Raw genomic sequence first — 20,545 nt, 5'->3', positions numbered from 1 at the left:
ATTTTTCCAAATAGCTATCCAGTTTCATCCACTCCATTTATTAAAAAGAACATTTTTCTCATTGCTTTGAGACGGCACTTTAATTGCTTTTAAATTTCCACAAACAAGCTTGAGTCGGTTTCTGCATATTCTATGCTGTTTCTCTGATATGTCTGTCTAGGAATGCTCTAGTACCACTGTTTTAATTATAGAGCCTTTATTGGATGGTTTCATGCTGGACAGAGCTAGTCCCCTCCCCACCTCTTTTTTTTGTTTTTTTTTTCAAGGTGTTCTTAGATATTTCTGCATGTTTCTATAGGAGGTTTCAATCCTAGGGGTAAAGTGTCAGAATCTCTGTACCAAACTCCCAAATAAATATATGTAAATGTATACATACAGAGCAAGATGAAGCAAATGTAGCAGAATGGTATCAAGTGATGACTCACTGAAGGGCATATGGGTGTTTATAGAATTCTTGCAACATTTCTCTTGCTTTAAAAAATTTCAAAATAAAATGTTGGGAGAAAATCAAAGAAACAAGTTGGAGAAAAGTTAAAGTGGTTACCATTTGTGCTTTGGAAGAGGGCGGACACACATGGGAGTGGGAAAGTGGTTCTTCAGCATGCACTTTAAAATAATATTTAGTCTGGGCATTACAGGCCATGCCTGTAATCCCAGCACTTTGGGAGGCCTAGGCGGATGAATTACCTGAGGTTAGGAGTTTGAGTATAGCCTGGCCAACATAGTGAAACCCTGTCTCTACTAAAAATACAAAATTAGCTGGGCGTGGTGGCGTGCACCTGTAGTCCCAGCTACTCAGGAGGCTGAGGAAGGAGAATCGCTTGAACCCGGGAGGCAAAGGTTGCAGTGAGCCCAGAGGGAGCCACTGCACTCCAGCGTGGGTGATAGAGTGAGACTCTGTCTCAGAAAGAAAATATATATATATAAAAGTAATAATATTTTGTTTTATTTTGAGCAATCTAAATGTATCAGTGATTCAAAGGAAAACATAAATCAAGTGAAAATTAATATAATTACCTCAAAATATGGAAGTTATGAAATGAATTTTAGGCTAATGTCAAATTTGGCCAGTGTTAGAAATGGGAAATTTAAACGGTGTCATAAAATGCTTGAGGAATAACACACCCTGGGGCCTTTCACCAGACAGAGCGTGGTAGATGGGAGAAGATCAGGAAAAATAACTAATGGGTACTAGGCTTAACACCTGGGTGATGAAACAATCTGTACAACAAACCCCCATGACACAAGTTTACCTGTGTAACAAACCTGTACTTGTACCCCTGAACTTAAAATACAAGTTAAAAAAATAGAAATTCATGTACATAAGTTATAAGTTATAAAAATAAAATTCTTGAGGATGGATGAGCCAAGGGAGTTCTTCTGGGGGTCTGCCTTTCCCTGGTCCGGGGAGCCACTGGTTGAGAGGAGCTGGGAGCCGGGTGGCATCTCACTCCCAGAGGAGGCATCCCTGGAAACCTAGAGAACTTTTTCATCTAGAGATGACAATTCTGACTCCTTTCCCCACTTTCATCCTCTTCTTTCTCACTCTCTAGAGATTTCTGTATTTATTAAAGGCCAACCAACTTCCACTGGGTGGAGTCCTGTGTAATATGTGTCCTTGCGGTGGAGTTGACGCATGCAGATGCACATTTGCACACTTCTGACATCACTTCTTCTCTCTGTGTTCCACTTTTCAAAGCAGACATTCTGAGGAGGAGAGGGGGCAAGAAATCCTTCCTAGTTGTCAAGCTATCTGGCACTACTACTTTCCCTTAGCTAGACTTTCTCTGTTTTTTTTTTTCTCCCTGGAATCCTGTTGTCTTGCTTCTTATTCTTCATCTGATTACAGCTCTCCTTCTTTCAGGTCTCAGGATAGACTTCACTTGTTCTGAAAATTTTGTCTATATGTTTCAAGACTTTGTTATCTGTTCTTTCCAGGTACTCCCATAGTCCTTGGGATAAGGGCAGCATAGGACATTTTGTGATGTGTTGTAATAACCTAATGATGACCAACATTTACTGAGCACTCACTATATGCTCAGGGCTTAAAGTACTATTTGACTTCCACATCAATCCCATGAGGAGGAGACATTTTGACCTCTATTTTACAGAAGAGGAAAGGCGGCTTAGAGAAACGTAGTCACTTGTGGTGATGGGCAGTCTTTAGGGTGGCCTCCAGTGATCCCCACCTTCTGGCATTCACAGTCTTGTATAATCCCCTTCCCTTAAAAGTGGGGCTAGTAACTTTCTCCTCAATAGAATACAAAGTGGTTAAAGGTCACTTCTGTGATTTGATTATAGAGGACTGTGACATGTATCTTGGTGGCAGATTCTCTCTAATGCTTTCTGAGCTTGTACACTTTGATAAAACAAGATAGTATGTTGGAAAGGCTCATATGGCAAGGGACTGAGGGTGCCCTCTGGCTAACTGCAACCGAGGTCCTCAGTCCAACGACCCTCAAGAGTTGAATACTGTCAATAACTGCATGAGTAAACTCAGAAGTAGATGTCTCTGCTGTTGAAACTGCAGATGAGACACTACTCTTGTGTATGATTGCAGCTTTGTGAGAGACCTCGAGAAAGAGGGCTCAGTTAAGTTATGCCCAGATTCCTGACTCAGAAACTGTGAGATAATAAATTTGTGTTGTATTAAGCTGCTGCATTTTGGGGTAAAGGCAGGTAACTTTGGGTAACTGATAGGTAACTTAGCAATAGATTGTTAGCAATAGACAACTAATACACTTGACTTAGATCCCACAGGTAGAAAGCGTACAGGGTTAAAATCCGGGACCTCTGATTCCCTCAATGAATACTTACGTCATGCTTCCTGGCTACTTACCAATTATTATTTTTTCATTTCAAACTTGTTCTGACTTTAATTCCTGGCATTTAGCCTGAATCTGGTATTTTTTGCATCCTTGATAGTTATGGAACGACTGTGGGTCATGGACAGCGGATCCATGAAACACAAAATATTGTATGGTAAATTGGCCAATCAAAGCAACATTTTTTAAACTTTGTATTTCTTAAAATTGAGAAAAGAGAGGCCGGGCGCGGTGGCTCACGCCTGTAAGTAATCCCAGCACTTTGGGAGGCACTTTGGGATCACGAGGTCAGGAGATCGAGACCATCGTGGCTCACACGGTGAAACCCCGTCTCTACTAAAAATATAAAAAAAATTAGCCAGGCGTGGTGGCGGCACCTGTAGTCCCAGCTACTCAGGAGGCTGAGGCAGGAGAATGGCGTGAACCCAGGAGGCGGAGCTTCCAGTGAGCCGAGATCTCTCCACTGCACTCCAGCCTGGGCGACAGAGTGAGACTCCGTCTCAAAAAAAATAACAATAATAATAATAAAACAAAATAAAAAAATAAAATTGAGAAAAGGGAAGAGCTACACATAGCACAATGCTTGGAACTATTTTGCACTTCTGCATGCTGACTGCCATGTTAGGTTGCATGGTTAATTTTAACATCTCTCTACATTAGAATGGGGATTGGGTACCATACATGGGCCCTGATTTGAAATGAATTGCTTTATCAAACATTTGTTAAACACCCTGAAATTTCTTTTTTTTTTTTTTTTCTTTTTGAGACGGAGTCTCGCTCCCTCACCCAGGCTGGAGTGCAGTGGCCGGATCTCAGCTCACTGCAAGCTCCACCTCCCGGGTTCACGCCGTTCTCCTGCCTCAGCCTCCCGAGTAGCTGGGACTACAGGCGCCTGCCACCTCGCCCGGCTAAGTTTTTGTATTTTTAGTAAAGACGGGGTTTCACTGTGTTAGCCAGGACGGTCTCGATCTCCTGACCTCGTGATCCGCCCGTCTCGGCCTCCCAAAGTGCTGGGATTACAGGCTTGAGCCACCGCGCCCGGCCTAACACCCTGAAATTTCTGCATATGTGCCAAGCCTTTGAAACACAAAGCTGGATAAAGCAGTGTAAGGGCAAGAACAAATACAAATAGTGACATCATTGCATGATGTGATAAGCAATTTAATTACCATTTGAACAAATTACTGTGGGAATAAAGGATAAACCAATAGCACAGTGGGTAACCTTCCTTCAGTTGTCTCCCTGTTTCTTTCTCTCTCATTTTCTCTGTCTACACACATGTGCACATTGACACATATATTGATATAGTTCTGGCTAATTCAGAAAATCATGAATATTTTCTCAAGAGAATTAAGATTTTACTCAATGATTTTAATTGTAAAGTGACTATGAGAAAAAGTTCAGATGAAATGACTTGGCCGATCTGAAGTAGGTTGTTATCAATTTTAATGAATCATTGAGCAACAGGTTTAGAGACGACATTAAAAGAGACGACACGCAAATAAAAACCAGAGAACTGCCAATTGAAGGGAACAAGCAGAAAAGCAATTTAAAGGGTTGTTATTCTGATGTTCAAAGTAACTTTTGGTGATTTTTACACACAGAGAAAAAGATAATGTTTTTTTCCCTACTTCAAGGCACTGCCATACAAAATAATCAAAAAGAAAAAGTGTGACTTTCAGGTAGCCATTTTCTACACCTCGATCAGATTAAAGGTCTGATTTTCATCGGTTTACTTACAGTGAATTTGCACTGCTACGTGGTATTGTTAGTCTATGTGGGATACCATAAGGTGTCTCCCAAAAACTTAGGAATAATGAAAATAAAATTGTTCCCTCAGAGCTAAACTTTGAGCCAAACAAATAATAAATAAAAGTGGAGAATCACAGTTACCTTAAATAGACAAAAGAACTCCCAGACTGCAAGACTTGATTGTAACCTGCCTGAATGTATTAGAGTACTAAGGAAGAATGTAGTCTCAACTGATGTCTGCACAGCCTTGGGAGGATAAGGGAAAAGAAAGTCTCAGAGCAATATGGGCATGCCATTTAAGCATGGTCCTAGCTAGGGAGTAAGAGCAGCCTTTTGAGTAGGATGTGTCTGGCTCTTACACATCAGATTAATCTCCCAAATCCTTGTTGTGTGCTCTTTACATGGTCAGGAAGGAAATCTCCACTTGTGATCTGGCTTCCTGTATGGGTTAAGGTAAGCAAGGCAGACCCTGAGAAGAGGCAAAGGAAGAAAGTATCAGTCTGTTGAAGAAAGATAATATCAGTTTGTTGAAGAAAGAATAGAAAGCACGGGCCGGGTGGAGTGGCTCACGCCTGTAATCCCAGCACTTTGGGAGGATGAGGCGGGTGGATCATGAGGTCAGGAGATCAAGACCATCCTGACCAATATGGTGAAACTCCATCTCTACTAAAATACAAAAATTAGCTGGGTGTGGTGGCACATGCCTGTAGTTCCAGCTACTCGGGAGGCCGAGGCAGGAGAATCGCTAGAACCTGGGAGGCGGAGGTTGCAGTGAGCAGAGATCGCACCACTGCACTCCAGCCTGGTGTCAGAGTGAGACTCCATCTCAAAGAAAAAAAAGAATAGAAAATATGAATAGTGATTGCAGACGTAAATTTCAGTAGTCCATTGAAGAAATATTCTGTGACTTAATGTTAGTCTTTTTAATGTTACAATTTAGAGCAAACTTTTTCTCCCTTAGAATTTTAACATGCTTAATCCCCTTTCATCTTAAACAATAAAATAAAAGAACCATGCCACCTCCACTTTTTCCAACACCCCTTCCCTGAGTTCCAGCTAACACTGTGAAAGCAAGGTGTATGTTTCTTAAGTATTCATCTAAGTTCTTGGATTTATTTACGTATTGTTTCCCCCGGCATTAATAAGAGTATTGTTTGAATTTTCCAGCGGTATTTCAGTTACACTCTGTTGTTTCAAAAGAAAATTGTTTGTCCAAGTTTGTCCAAGTCAATTTCAAGAGGCTCAGCCACCAAAAGGTTAATCAAAGAGGAAGCCAAGGTCATCAGTGAAGCCTCACAAGAGGTAGGATCACATGGGTGAAGTGGGCACCCATGGGTCCTACCATCCTTGGCATCAGGTAAGTCTCCATTCTGGACCACCTTTGTCTGTCTGAACCATTCCTCTCAGATTTTAGAGTTTGGAAATTTCCTGAGTAGCTTAAGAGAAGGTAAGAGCCAAAGTTTCCAAACTATAGAAATAACCCAATTGCATGACTCTTTTTATTTCCGTAAATTTGGCCAGAGATACGACAATTTGGGCAACTCTGTGCAATATTTTACATTTAATGATTTTTTTGTTGTTGTTGAGACAGAGTCTTGCTCTGTCACCCAGGCTAGAGTGCAGTGGCTGGATCTCAGCTCACTGCAAGCTCCTCCTCTCGGGTTCACGCCATTCTCCTGCCTCAGCCTCCCGAGTAGCTGGGACTACAGGCACCCGCCACTTCGCCCGGCTAGTTTTTTTTTGTATTTTTTAGTAGAGACGGGGTTTCACTGTGTTAGCCAGGATGGTCTCGATCTCCTGACCTCATGATCCGCCCGTCTCGGCCTCCCAAAGTGCTGGGATTACAGGCTTGAGCCACCGCGCCCGGCCTACATTTAATGATTTTTATGACCCAAACTCTGCTAGGCAGAATAGTATAAGCATTTGTAATCCGTACTAAAATAATCCATTGGGTATAAAATCCAAATTTCAAAATTGGATGAAATGGTGTGTTCTGGGCCTACCAAGATAGTTATTACACATATAAGAACTCAAAACACTAAAGCAACTGGTAGAAACAATTGCTCTTCTCCTTGCTGTAAACATGAAAGTGAGAAGCAGCAAAGAACGATCAACACATTAACAACCTTTTCATATTTTTTGTGACAGCTACCTGGAAAAGGCAGGAAAGAAAAATGCAGATAAGAAAATTAAAACCACAGACTCCTGGGGGACAAACAAGAGCCTTCTGATCCTAATTTGATCTGAAGTTAAGAATGAAGGGGATTTCTGTAGCAGTTTCTTTTGCATAGCAGAGCTCCGACTTTTCCAGCAACAGCGTGTCCCTGGAAGCTACACAAAGTCCTCTTTGATTGCCTGTGATCAAAGCCACGAAGGCTCTCCTGCAACATCTTAGCTTCAGAAAGCCAGGAAAATCAGAATGCTGAGAGATTAATAATTCCTAAACACATTTTTAAGGTGAGTGATACTTCTAACAGAGCTTCATTATTACTAAAAATGATTTGTTTCTGACTCTCCTGTTGGGGAAAAAGTTAGCCTTAACTTTCCGATGAGCAAGTTGCATGTTATAGTAGATATTGAACAATATAGTCAGTTGTTTTCCTCAGAATTTATGCAGCTGATCACATAGGGATAGGACTGGATGATAGAAAGCTTACTAGACTAGAAGTCAGGAGACTCAGCTTTGTCACCAATCAGATATAGCACAGTGGGCAGGTCTAATAGCCTTGGCCTCAGCATCTCCATCTGTGAAATGGGCTGAAGGGCTTGAGCTCTCTGTAACTTCTTTGGGATGTGCTAGTTAAGGAGGCTCCCATTGGATTCCACATGTCCTTGTTTATAGCCATGACTGACCCTTCACAAGACTGCCAAATCCCAAGCTGCCTCCTCTTCTGTACCATTTCTGCCACTTTTGGGTCTTTATTAGCAGGAGAGTGCAGACACTTTAATATGAATTCACATGCAACACTTGACTGAGGATTATTTCTACCTTTTAAAAGGCAGCAAGCGAAAGCATACAACTTGATATATGGGGGTGGGAAGGATCATATTTTAAAGTCAGAAGAACTGCTTATATATTTCAACTATAAAATTTATTATCTGTGTGAATTTCATTAAATTATTTAACTTCTCTGAGTCTCAGTTTCTTATCTGTATAATAAAACATAGTCTACATGTTGCAGTGAAGTTAAAAGGAGTCTGTTTATGAAAAGCGTAAATTTCTATTTAATATCAAAAGTACATAATCTAAATTGTGAAGTCTTTATTATTTTTACTATTTATTTTTATTTATTTATATATTTCATGAATATTACTAGTAGTTGTTATATAAGAGTATTAGTAGTAATAGTTGTAGGGATAAGAACCAACAAATTATTTTTTAATGATAGCATTTCATATACAATGAGGAATCGGGATAGAAGAATTAATTGGGGAGAGGGAAGAGTCTTTTTGTGGTAATTAAAATATGTACAACCATACCTAAACTAGTCACCCTATTTTACTTCCTTCTGTCCCTTCCTTCTTTCCCTCCCTTCCTTCCCTCCCTCCCTCCCTCCCTCCCTCCCTCCCTCCTTTCCTCCCTCTCTCGTCCTTTATTCCTTTCTTGCTGTGTTGCTTTCTTTCTGAATATGCACCTACTCTACATTTGCAAACTCCAACTCTGGATCCATTCTAAAGGAAAGACAAGCCAACCACAGGATAGAAACATCACCCTGAGCCAGAGCTCTGGGTCAACAGTGATGACAGGAGGCATCTGGTAGAGAGAAAAGATGTGGCAATTTTACTTGGAACTGCAAAGATTTGAGACTCAGAATCACGCTGACATTTGGGGACCTAGCAGGGGTGTATAGACAAAATGTGGCACCACATTTGTCTGGAATTACTGATTGCTGAGGCAGATTTTCTAGTAAAGGTAGGGCACCAGGAAGTATGGGCCAATCTCTCCTTGATTTTCTGATGAGGGTCAATAGAGAGAGAGAAGGAGAGAGAAGAATGAGAGAAGCAAAATTTGGAGACTGTTGCAGAGTCAGCTCTCTTACAGATTCTCATAAGAAGAAAGAAAACCTGTGATACTGATATATCAAATAAGAGGTTTGATATATTATTAGATATCAAATTGATATATCTAATAAGATAGGTTTGATATTTTCACTCACGTCTGTGTGAAAAGACCACCAAACAGGCTTTGTGTGAACAACAAAGTTTTTTAATCACCTGGGTGCAGGCGGGCTGAGTTCGAAAAGAGAGTCAGCAAAGGGAGATAGGGGTGGGGTCGTTTTATAAGATTTGAGAAGGTAGTGGAAAATTACAACAACAAAGGGGGTTGTTCTCTGGTGGGCAGGGGTGGGGGTCATAAGGTACTCAGTGGGAGAGCTGTTGAGCCAGGATGAGCCAGGAGAAGGAATTTCACAAGGTAATGTCATCAGTTAAGGCAGGGACCAGCCATTTTCACTTCTTTTGTGATTCTTCGGTTACTTCAGGCCATCTGGATGTGTACGTGCAGGTCACAGGGGATATGATGGCTTAGCTAGGGCTCAGAGGCCTGACAGATATAACATTTGGTTATATTTGATGTATCTTATAATAGATATAATATATATCTTATAATATATATTTGATAAATATATAAAAAATATATAATATATATCTTATAATATATATTTGATGTATATTAGATAGGTTTTAAATATGATTAGTTGGCAAGAAAGCTGCCTCACACCACCCCTACTGCAGCCTTTTGCACATTTCTGTCCTTAGCCTACCTCCATTTCATCTGGTAATAGTAATGGTGGGACTGGACCTTTTTTCCAGATCACCTTCCTTCAGCTGCCTCTTGGTGCTGCTTTTCCCCTTCAAGGTTGCTCTTGCTGCTGAAGGTTTACCATGACTTTATCTCTGTGGATGGGAATGGGGAGTGAGCGTATGTTATTAAGGAGCCACCTCTTAATGATATAGTCCTGGGCCCAGGGAGAACTTGCAATTGCATGCTCCATAAGTCCTTCTTTATTCCTTCCATGCACACAGCAGCTCTGCTAATGCCTCTCAGCCTGACACACCCAGTCAATCTGTTACAGGCAAGATGGTTTTTACTACAATGGGAGGGAATCTGCATATGTCCTGGTGGATACTGGTGCCTCTGATTTTTACATAGGTTGCAAGTAATTTGACCAGTTTGTTAATGATCTTTTAATGTGCATTTGCATTATGATTGTTCCCATTATTTGCCATTCTAATTCCACTTATGGGGGTTTTCTTTTGAGAAGCTAGCTGTCTTTCCTACCTGCCTGTAACACGTTCCCAAAGTTAATGAGGACATGTGCGCATGGCAGTGGGTGTCACCATTTTAATTGCTTCCAAATATGGTTAGCATATGTTGTCTCAGTATAGAAAATCTGAATTAAAATGCTAAGCCTTTTTAGTACTGGCAAGAGATAACAGTCTCTAGAGCTAGGGCTCTTCTGAGAAATTCATGATGTCTCCAAGGTTTCCCTAGGGTTCAAGAAGAAGCTGGTTTTTCTGAAGCAACTCTATTATCCTTTTGATGCCCTTGGACTTTTAACGTTTCTGTAGATAGTGATCTGGTAACTTCCATGAGATAAGGTCAGAGCTAGAATGGGCTGGGACTTGCTTTCATTAGTATGTGCCTAAGCATTTGGTCCAGGAATGATATCCTTAACAGTAGCTTTCCTGTTCAGTCATTTTACCCCTAATTTAACTATTTATAAGAACAAGGAGCTGAATTTTGTTGAGGTCCTACATAAAATTTTGCGTATTCTTTGGTTATATGCTGTAAGCATGAAGGATGTGTGAAAATTCTCGAAAGAGAAAATCTGTTTCTTCTTTGCAAGAAGCTTACTATTTCTTGGATGAGACCAAATGGCCAGAAACAGGAGCTTAACAATATTGTACAAAGTAAATTCAAAGAAAAAATATGGCCAAGCACAGTGGCTCACACCTGTAATATCAGCACTTTGAGAGGCTGAGGTGGGAGGATCCCTGGAGGCTGGGGGTTTGAGACCAGCCTGAGTAAAATACTGAGACTCATATGTCTACAAAAAAAAACTTAAAAAATAAAATATTAGTGAGTGTGGCGGCATGTGCCTGTAGTGCCAGCTTCTTGGGAGGCCGAGGCAGGAGGATTGCTTGAGCCCAGGAGTTCAAGGCTACAGTGAGCTAGGATCGTGCCACTGCACTCCAACTTTGGGTGACAGAGTGAGACCCTGCCCCCCCAAAAATAAAACGTGTCTATAGGTAATGCATCTGTTATTGAACGGTACCAGGAAAGGAGATTTCTTAAATGATTGGAGAAGGTGGGAGTGGAGGACTCTGCTTAGAAATGCCAGACAGGTTCAGATTTGATATGACAGGCTGCTCTAGTTCCTATTTGGAGAACCTGCAAAATAATACGCACAGTACCCTATGCTCTTGTCAGATGATAACATGCCAGAGGCAAGAGCTCTTTTTCAGGTGAGAGCGCGCATGTGCGTGTGTTTTGAGTTTGCAAGCTGTCTTACTTCATCCGTGTTTAGTGGGAAAGAATATTGGCCCATTGCATAATAGCAATTATTAATAGTTAATAACAATTTTATACAATACATTGTCTAGTGCAATGTAACAAAGGATATTCTCTTCTTCATGTATAATAAAATATACTTTGATGGAGAAGCAAGCCCTTCGTCTGCATTATAAAATAGATAAGAGGTAATTAATGGGAAGATTTTCTTTTTTCTCTCTAGGAAAATCAATCACGTACTGGGCTTCCTTGGCTGCCTGTCAAGAAAACATCTGAACTCTCCAGGCACTGAAATATCTTAGAGGCAAATTGAATGCTCAAGACATGAAGCCTGTGACGAAATCAGTGTTGGACTCTCCGCAGATGGGGCCAGTGTAGCAAAGCCCTCTGGCATAGACAGGCTTCTTATTACTGTTAGCTACCATCAAATTGTTCCCATGAAACCGCAGAAAATTTTACCAACTCCCTTTAGGTCAAGAAAGAGAAATGGGAACAAAAGTAGAAAACAAATCATTCACTCTGTTCTAGAGTGTAAAAGCAGATATTGACAGGCTATTTTTAAAAGAGTTACCTTTAAAATCATCCTTTTGCTTTATTAAAGAAAGCAGTCTTTGATTTCATGTACAGGTGTATGAAATATTTTTAGGTAAACAGCACGAAGATCTAAGGGAAAAGTGTGTGCCTCAGAAGAGGGAATAGTGTGTGCGATTGGATTATTGGATGTTCTGTGCCCTTGTATAATTATGTAGATCATATGTACATTGAGCAAAACCTACGTGGATCAGAACATATGGAAATCTCCATGAACCAGTAAGAGGTATTGGGATCCTTTTTCTTGAGGAGAAAAATCCTTCACAGTTAGGTACCCTTTGCTAGGCAGGCAGACTCGTTACCAAAACTGCAGTATGCAGAGAAGTTTTGGGTGTTTGAAAACTGGCTTTGATAGGATGACAACTCTGTGTGTAAATTAGTCTGCATAGTAAAATATTCTAATTTCTCCTGCATAGTAAAATACCAATCAGCAACAAAGACAGATTACAGCTGGAACAAATGCACTTAGTACACTTGGATTTTTCCATACTAATGAAGTTAAACAGAAAAATAAATAAATACAGCAATAGGAAAGTCCAAAATAACTCACGTGTGGCTTTGTTATGTACTTGGAGATAGATGCTTACACGTATGTGTCATGCCTACAGAGACTGAGGTCCCAGGCAGGAGACCGAGAATACGGAAGGAAAAACTAAGCTTCCTATAGAAAATGCATGTAAAACAGGTTTCAGAGCCAAATAATCATGTGTTCAAATCCTGTTTCCTACTATTTAGTTGAGTTACACAGTATTTCAGATCGTGAAACCATAATTTCCTCTCTTACGAAATGGGGAGTAATCCTCACCCTGTGGGATTTCTGTGAGGAACAAATGCAAAAGCACACATCTGACACAGAGGACTGTGATTGTCATTTCAATGTGTCAGCTTGACTAGGTGACAGTACCCAGTCATTCAATTAAGCACCAACCTGGGTGTTACTGGCAAGGTTGCTGAAATACTGTGTAACTCAACTAAATAGTAGGAAACAGGATTTGAACACGTGATTATTTGGCTCTGAAACCTGTTTTATACGCATTTTCTATAGGAAATTTAGTTTTTCCTTCCGTATTCTCGGTCTCCTGCCTGGGACCTCAGTCTCTGTAGGCATGACACATATGTGTAAGCATCTATCTCCAAGTACATAACAAAGCCACACATGAGTTATTTTGGACTTTCGTATTGTTGTATTTATTTATTTTTCTGTTTAACATCATTAGTATGGAAAAATCCAAGTGTACTAAGTGCATTTGTTCCAGCTGTAATCTGTCTTTGTTGTTGATTGGTATTTTACTATGCAGGAGAGATTGTTAGCATCTGCAATCTGTTCACTCTCAGTAAAGCAGATTATTTTCCATAATCTGGGTGGGCCTGATTCAACCAGTTGAAAGGATGTAAGGGTAGAACTGAGGTGTACCTGGGGGACAGGAAATTCTCCCCGTGGACTGCAGCATCAGCTTCAGCCTGGGAGTCTCCATTCTCTCCTTCTTGATGGCCTGCCCTATAGATTTCAGACTTATCTAGTCTCCACAGTCACATAAGCCAATTCTTTGTACTCTGTCTATATGTCTAAATCTATCTATCTAGCTACCTAGCTAGCTATTATCTATCTATCTATCTATCTATCTATCTATCTATCTATCTATCTATCCTAGTTATATTTTTCTTTCATGGAATGCTGACTAATACAAGTAAGAATTCTAAAATATTATTTTCCATATAATCCGAATATGAAGGTTCATATTTGAGTACACCAATTCTATATTTCTATCACATTGTAGTGGTGGATAAAAACAAATATTTATCTTCTGCTCATCTCCTTTAAACTAGAGGAGAAAGAAAGGGTGCCTGGAAGTTCTCAAGTCTTTTCCTGTTAGTATATTAGTATGGATTCATTGATTTGAAGCATGATCATCCTACACTTTAGCCTTGAGGAAATCAGGCACAAGGCAAGTTAATTGCCCTGGTTGAGAAGGGAAAGGGAGAACTTAGGGTAAGAACATCAGCATCAACATCAACATGGGACACCATTTACCATGTGCCAGGCACTGTTCTTAACAGTTAACTAACAGGCATTCACTTATTTCCTCTTCATGGTGACCCTAAGAGGTGAATACCACTATCATTCTCACATTCCAGGTGGGGGATCTGAGGCATGAGGTTTAAATTGCTTGTCCTGGAATGTGGTAAAGTCATAGTGGCCACAGCAAGAACGTGGCTCCAGAGAGCAATGTGTCTGTAGAGTGGAAGCTCCTTTGGGTGCCTCTTTACCTGCAGAGACAGGAGGCAGGTGGAAGAGTGTAATCCCACAGAGCAAGGAGCAGCCACAGGAGCCCTCTGATATGGAATGAGAACTAGAGGAGAAATAAAAAAATAGGGAGAACTAAGGGCAAGGAATCTGAAAACAGGATTGTTAGATAAAATGTCAGTGTAGGGACAATGTCTTGGTCTTTCTGGTCTCCAGAATTTAACTCAGTGCCTGGAAAGTAGAATATATCCCAAAAATCTGTCATGAATTAAGTAAAAAGGTTAGGATAACATTTTACTAGGAGCTGGCCTAGATATTAGGGTTATAAGAGAAATGCAAAGTGTATTTTTACTGTCTGTGATTGAGGCCATGGTTATTAAGGTAGTCTGGCTTACAAAAACCTCTTAAAGACTAAAAAAACGTTTTTGAGTTCTTTAAGTGGATGCCTCAAGGAACATTTACGAAAAAATTTTATTATGAGCATATGATATTTAAAATAAATGAGAAAATTCTATCATATTTGTACCTTTTAGTTTGCCACTTGAAATACAAACCAGTGGCCGGGCTCGGTGGCTCACACCTGTAATCCCAGCAGTTTGGGAGGCTGAGGTGGGCGGATCACCTGAGGTCAGGAATTTGAGACCTGCCTGGCCAACATGGTGAAACCCCATCTCTACTTTAAAAAAAATACAAAAATTAGCCAGGCGTGGTGGCGGGTGCCTGTAATCCTAGCTACTCGGGAGGCTGAGGCAGGAGAATCACTTGAAGCTGGGAGGCGGAGGTTGCTGTGAGCCAAGATCGCACCATTGCACTCCAGCCTGGGCAACAAGAGTGAGACTCCATCTCAAAATAAAAAATAAAAATAAATAAATAAATTTAAAAAAAGAAATCAGTGACTGAAATGGATATATCCCAACCAGGGACTGTGCCAATATCACATTTAAGAGGGGTTGGTGGTCTCATTTCAATTCCCGTCACATACGCTGTTCCAATTGGTAAATCCCTGCAGACAAAGCAGGAACTCAAAAATCAGGGTAGAAGGTTTCCTTCAGCTTCTCAGATTAACTATTTTGGTAAACAGCATATGTTTTCCTCACATAGTGCTAATGTTATAATGGTCAACCTCCAGATTTAAGTGCATCGATTAACTAAACTACACTACTTCTGTGAATAAAAGATGTTTGTTTTACTAAATTTGCCAATTTAATTAACGAACACAATTTCTTATATATAGAAAATTTGAAACATAAATAGTGATTACTTCTATGACTAATTTTTTTCCTAATAAATTCCTGCTTAAAAGATTGTCAGCATGAAGATAGCATTATTTTTTAAGTTCTTTCTCAAAGAAGCCAGTCAATCAAGAGCTGATTGAGTGTGTACCAGATAATCATTTTTTCCCCCATAGGACTTAACTTTAAGCAAGATTTTTCAACTTCTGCATTAACGATATTTTGGGTTGAATAATTTTATGCTGTGGAAGACAGTCCCATGTTTTTGAATTTTTAGCAACATTCCTGACCTCTACCCATTAATGCCAATACTACCCCTCCCTCAGTTGTAATCTTAAGTGTGTCCAGACATTTCCATATCCCTAATTGGCAAAATTATTCCCAGTTGAGGGAAGCTGCTTTATATTCTTGAAATAGATTGCACTGGACAGTGTAGGCTATCTATGACAAGTGTTTCTCAGATCTTAGCTTGAGATAATAGAAATTTATCTTTTGCTCTAATCGGAGAACAGTGAAGGTCATGAAGGTGGGAAGGAGTAGCATGTTCCACATTAGAGATCTTCCACCTTTCACCTGCTGGAGTCACATTCCATTGGTCAGAATTTAATCATCCGTGCCCACCTAAATGCAAGGAAAGCTGTGAAATATACTCTGATTGCATGCCAAAGAGGGAAAAGAACTAAGATTTGGGCAATAACATCAAGTCTCTGTTACAGGGTGTATTAGTCTGTTCTCACGCTGTTAATAAAGACACACTCGAGAATGGGCAATTTATAAAGGAAAGAGGTTTAACGGACTCACAGTTCCACATGGATGGGGAGGCCTCACAATCATGGCGGAAGGTGAATGAGGAGCAACGCCACGTCTTCCGTGGTGGCGGGTAAGAGAGCTTGTATAGAGGAACTCTCCTTTATAAAACCATAAGATCTTATGAGACTTATTGCCTATCACGAGAACAGCATGGGAAAGACCTGCCCCCATGATTCCATTATCTCCATCAGGTCCCTCCCACAACACATGGAAATTATGGGAGCTGCAATTGAGGATGAGATTTGAGTGTGCACACAGCCAAACCATATCACAGGGATTATAACAAAATAAGGTCAAGTCGTGACAAACAGCTTCTTTTGATGGTGTTGGAAGGGATTGGCCACAAAACATCATTAAACTTATTTACTTCCAGCCAAAGAAGCCTGTATTTGCTTACATAGTCCTAGAACACTGAGCAAAATTATGAAAGGACAATCACAAAGCCTCTTCTTCTTAGGTCATTAGTGTGTGTTTAGTGAGATAATGCACCCTCTTCCAGTCCAACATTCTCTTCAGGTTCTTCAAGCCTGTCTCAGAGCTATCAAGGAAGCAGCAAAAGGGATGCCTGTGAATCCAGAAACAGCAGATCAAAGGAGCTCAGAGAAACAACCAGGACACAGAACAAAACAAAACATGGAGCTCTAATTTAGGGGTTTCAGTTAAGGGAGCCACTCAGCATCAGCACTGGGAAAGAGGTAGGTAAGTCCCGATTCAGTTTCTGGCTTCAGAGGCTCCTCTCTGTGAGATCTTCAGAAATCTTTTTAACGGGAAAACAGCTTCAGTTCCCTTATTTTCTAATGCTATGTTTTCAAGGTTGTTGTTAAGATTAAATGAATGTATATAAAGCAACTGGTGAACAGAGTGCCTAGCATAGCAGTATTTACTTATGTACTTCTTAAGTCTTTGGAATCATAGATTATACTATTGGCAGACAGACTGACAGATGCATAGACATGATACGAAAGAGAATGGCAAGAAGATGTGGAGAGGGAGAACAGAAGTCAGAAACCAGAACAAAGGAAGACAATAGAGACACTGTAACATTACTGGAGAGTTATAGAATACTGGGTTTAATTTTAGGTAGAATGCATTTCATTAACTCTTTCTGGTTTGTCTTTGATTTGTCCATTATACAAAGCTGACCTCTCTTCCCTCTGCTGTCTACTCCTCTCCTCCCTGGAAGGTAGGCAGTGACAGATGCTAAGATTGATTTGTCCTAGGCTATCTCAATAAGGACATTTTCTCTACAGAATTTTCTAATTCCAATGAGCCCCAAACCACAATTTTGAGCAGCTGTTCAAACCTTTTTGTAATGATAGTAATAAAGAGTACTACCATTTATTGGTTGTCCATAAAATAATCTTTATTCTGTGTCTGTTCCAGTTCTTACAGCTTCCTTTATGAGAAAGATTTCTTCTTCTGTTTATAGGTGAGAAATCTGAGACCTAAGAGATTAAGTGACTGGCCTGTGGCCAAGGTCCTGAGATTTGAATCCACTTTTTCTGACTCCAAAGCCTGATCTGTTTCTTCCTAACATGTTGCCTGCCTACTCTAAGCATATACAGTGTTGGGAATGTATGACACTCTTCTAGAGCCTCATCCTCTTTTCACCTCTGACATCCTCTTGTTTGTGGCCCAGTTGTCAGATTATTTGCGCTGGGAAAACTTCATCGGCGGAGACAAAGTGGCAAGTGAGTAAAGGTGGCAATTTCCAGGGGGACCTCATTGCACATCAGACACAAAGTGACTCAGGCATGTGCCCCAACATAAAAGCCAAGAAAATGCCAGGCCTTTAAATAAGAAACACTGGATGTTTTCTGCAACTTAAATACAAGTAAGCTTGGTGGGTAGGGAGGGAAATTGTTGTATTTGAAGCTAACAGTGTTTTGAAACTTTCCCATTTCACCATTAATGGTGGCACATAATCAAATTAGCCTTTAAGAGCAATCATCACTCCATGGGTGGCACCGTGGTATGCGAAGATGCCTCGGAGATTTTAATTCTCTCTAACAGCTTTCCACAATAAAACAGCGACCGAATTTGAAAGTCATTGAGAGTAATTCTAGTAGGTCTTGTTCATACACGGCCTTGCAGAGGCGTCTCAAGAGCCAGTGGCTTAGATTGAGTCACTTTATACAGTTAAAGCTGTAGATACAAGCACAGACAGAAAACTGTACCTCTGTACACCTGTAGATATCTGTCAGTGATTCACAGTTTATACAAGGCCAAGATTCAAATTTCTCTTGGAAGGTCTTTTAGTAATTCAGATGAAAAGAACTTTCCAGACAGATTCCAAGGGATTATGTTTGGGGACTGCAAAGGTGGAATTTCCAAAATTTTGTGGGCTTACTTTTTTAGTTTTACAACACTTACCTTTCCTGTGTGATACTTGCTGATTACAAGGGCAATACCCTGTTCTCGGTAATCTACTGTGGGCTTGCTGTTGATGATAAATTTCACCATGAAACCTGTGACTTACCCAAGTTGTCAGAAACTACTAATTTCCCTGATAAGCACTCTGCCAAGCTGGTAAATGCCCCTCGGAGACACAGTGCCCCTGTTGCCTGCACACTTTGGACCCTTTCCATTAGCTTCTGACCCATTGCACTTGCACTCAGCACATGCTCTGATGTGAACTTCCAGCTCAGAACCCAGGTTCTTGAACTTATGAGCACATTCAGCGTCCCTTGCTATCACAACCGGCTTGACAGAAAGACCATAGGCCAGGTGCAGCAGAGTTCCTGCAGCACAATACCCTTGCTCTGTCTGAGGTACTGAAAACAGGCCTGCCATTTGGCCTAAGTAGATATCTAATTAGTATGTTGAAGAAATAGATCAAATGTATAACTTTCAACAAGAAAACCAATTCTGAAATGAAAAAAAAGCAAATCATGCTATATATGAAGATAAATATTTATTTAGAAAAAGTTCTTATATTTCACAAGTATTCAGTGTGTGAAATTCAATTGTCTTTTAAATCAAATTCTATTTATGCCTTTACAATTACAGTTAGAATTTTAGAAATGTTTCTTTCTCCTTCCTTCCTTCCTTCCTTCCTTCCTTCTTTCCTTCTTTCTCTCTTTCTCTCTTTCTCTCTCTTCTTTCTTTCTTTCTTTCTTTCTTTCTTTCTTTCTTTCTCTTTCTTTCTCTCTCTCTCTCTCTCTTTCTTTCTTTCTTTCTTTCTTTCTGTCTCTCTCTCTCTCTCTCTCTCTCTCTTTCTTTCTTTCTTTCTTTCTTTCTTTCTTTCTTTCTAGATGGAGTCTCACTCTGTCACCTAGGCTGGAGTACAGAGGCCTAATCTCGGCTCACTGCAAGCTCCACCTCTCGTGTTCATGCCATTCTCCTGCCTCAGCCTCCCGAGTAGCTGGGACTACAGGCACCCGCCACAACGCCCAGCTAATTTTTTATATTTTTAGTAGAGACGGGGTTTCACCATGTTAGCCAGGATGGTCTAGATCTCCTGACCTTGTGATCCACTCGCCTCGGCCTCCAAAGTGCTGGGACTACAGGTGTGAGCCACTGCCCCCAACTTCTCTCTCTCTTTCTTTTTTTAGATAGAGTTTCATTTTTATTGCCCAGGCTGGAGTGCAATGGCGTGATCTCAGCTCACTACAACCTCTGCCTACCAGGTTCAATCAATTCTCTTGCCCCAGCCTCCTGTCCCACCGTCCCAGCTGGGATTACAGGTGCCTGCTACCACGCCTGGCTAATTTTTGTATTTTTAGTAAAGATGGGGTTTCACCATGTTGGCCAGGCTGGTCTCGAACTTCTGACCTCAGGTGATCCACTTGCCTCCCAAGTGCTGGGATTCTAGGCATGAGCCACCGCCCCAGCAAGAAATGTTTCTATTACACAAAATAAAGTAAAGCTATGCAGTGCAATATTTTTTCCACATGGCAATGTTTGAAACATGGAGATTTTCAGTGTTCACAGTTTCCTTCATGCAATGCTGTATCCTAGTTCAGGGGACATGGTTTCTCTAGTTGACAGATAGTCTGTCTTTGGAAATGATAGATCTAAATGTCAGTCTTCATGTATTTCCAGGAGGGCATCATCATCGTAAGGTGCCATGTGAATAACATTCTGAGATCACCTGAAAGACTCACTTAAAAATCAGACATGCTAAGTTTTAAAACCACAGCATTTTCTCTCATTTTAAAAATGATTACTTTACCATAAAAAAAAACCACTAGGTTCACTGTTTCATTCTGCAAATTGTGAGGAATTACATTTGAACGTAAGTAGGCCACTTACAACTTATTCATCCTAGTCTTCAATTATTACAGCTATTTAAGTGATAATTGCTATTCTAATTTCACTAGAATTCCAACTATAATAGGAAAAGAGGTAAATAACTTTTCAGGGGCTCATGCTTGCATTTCTTTGATTATACAAGAGAAAAGAAGACAATATGTGAGTTTCTCTTCACTCACTTTTGGCAACTTCCATCTGTGCATTAAGAATTCTAGAGCTGTAGTACCAGGAGGACAGGACCACCCTGCATTTAAATTGGGAGCCTCTACAAAGTCACCTTTAGACTGCAGAGTCGTGCTTTTCTCATCAAATCAGCCAGCCG

At 40.5% G+C, this 20,545-nt stretch overlaps 1 protein-coding gene and 1 long non-coding RNA gene across 7 annotated transcripts in view; one reads left to right on the top strand and one right to left on the bottom strand.

Annotated features, from left to right (window-relative positions):
* The window catches only part of GRIK1 (glutamate ionotropic receptor kainate type subunit 1), a 406,851-nt gene that overhangs the window by 204,467 nt on the left and 181,839 nt on the right, over positions 1–20,545 (bottom strand).
* LOC144339673 (uncharacterized) lies at positions 5,745–11,711 on the top strand. Its single transcript, XR_013414942.1, has 3 exons — positions 5,745–5,934; positions 6,726–7,034; positions 11,315–11,711. It is a non-coding gene; the product is annotated as an uncharacterized LOC144339673 (long non-coding RNA).

The sequence above is a fragment of the Macaca mulatta genome, chromosome 3, assembly GCF_049350105.2.
Source record: "Macaca mulatta isolate MMU2019108-1 chromosome 3, T2T-MMU8v2.0, whole genome shotgun sequence".
Taxonomy (NCBI): domain Eukaryota; kingdom Metazoa; phylum Chordata; class Mammalia; order Primates; family Cercopithecidae; genus Macaca; species Macaca mulatta.
Note: the sequence above shows the minus strand (reverse complement) of the source record. Positions and strands in the feature narration are given on the sequence as shown.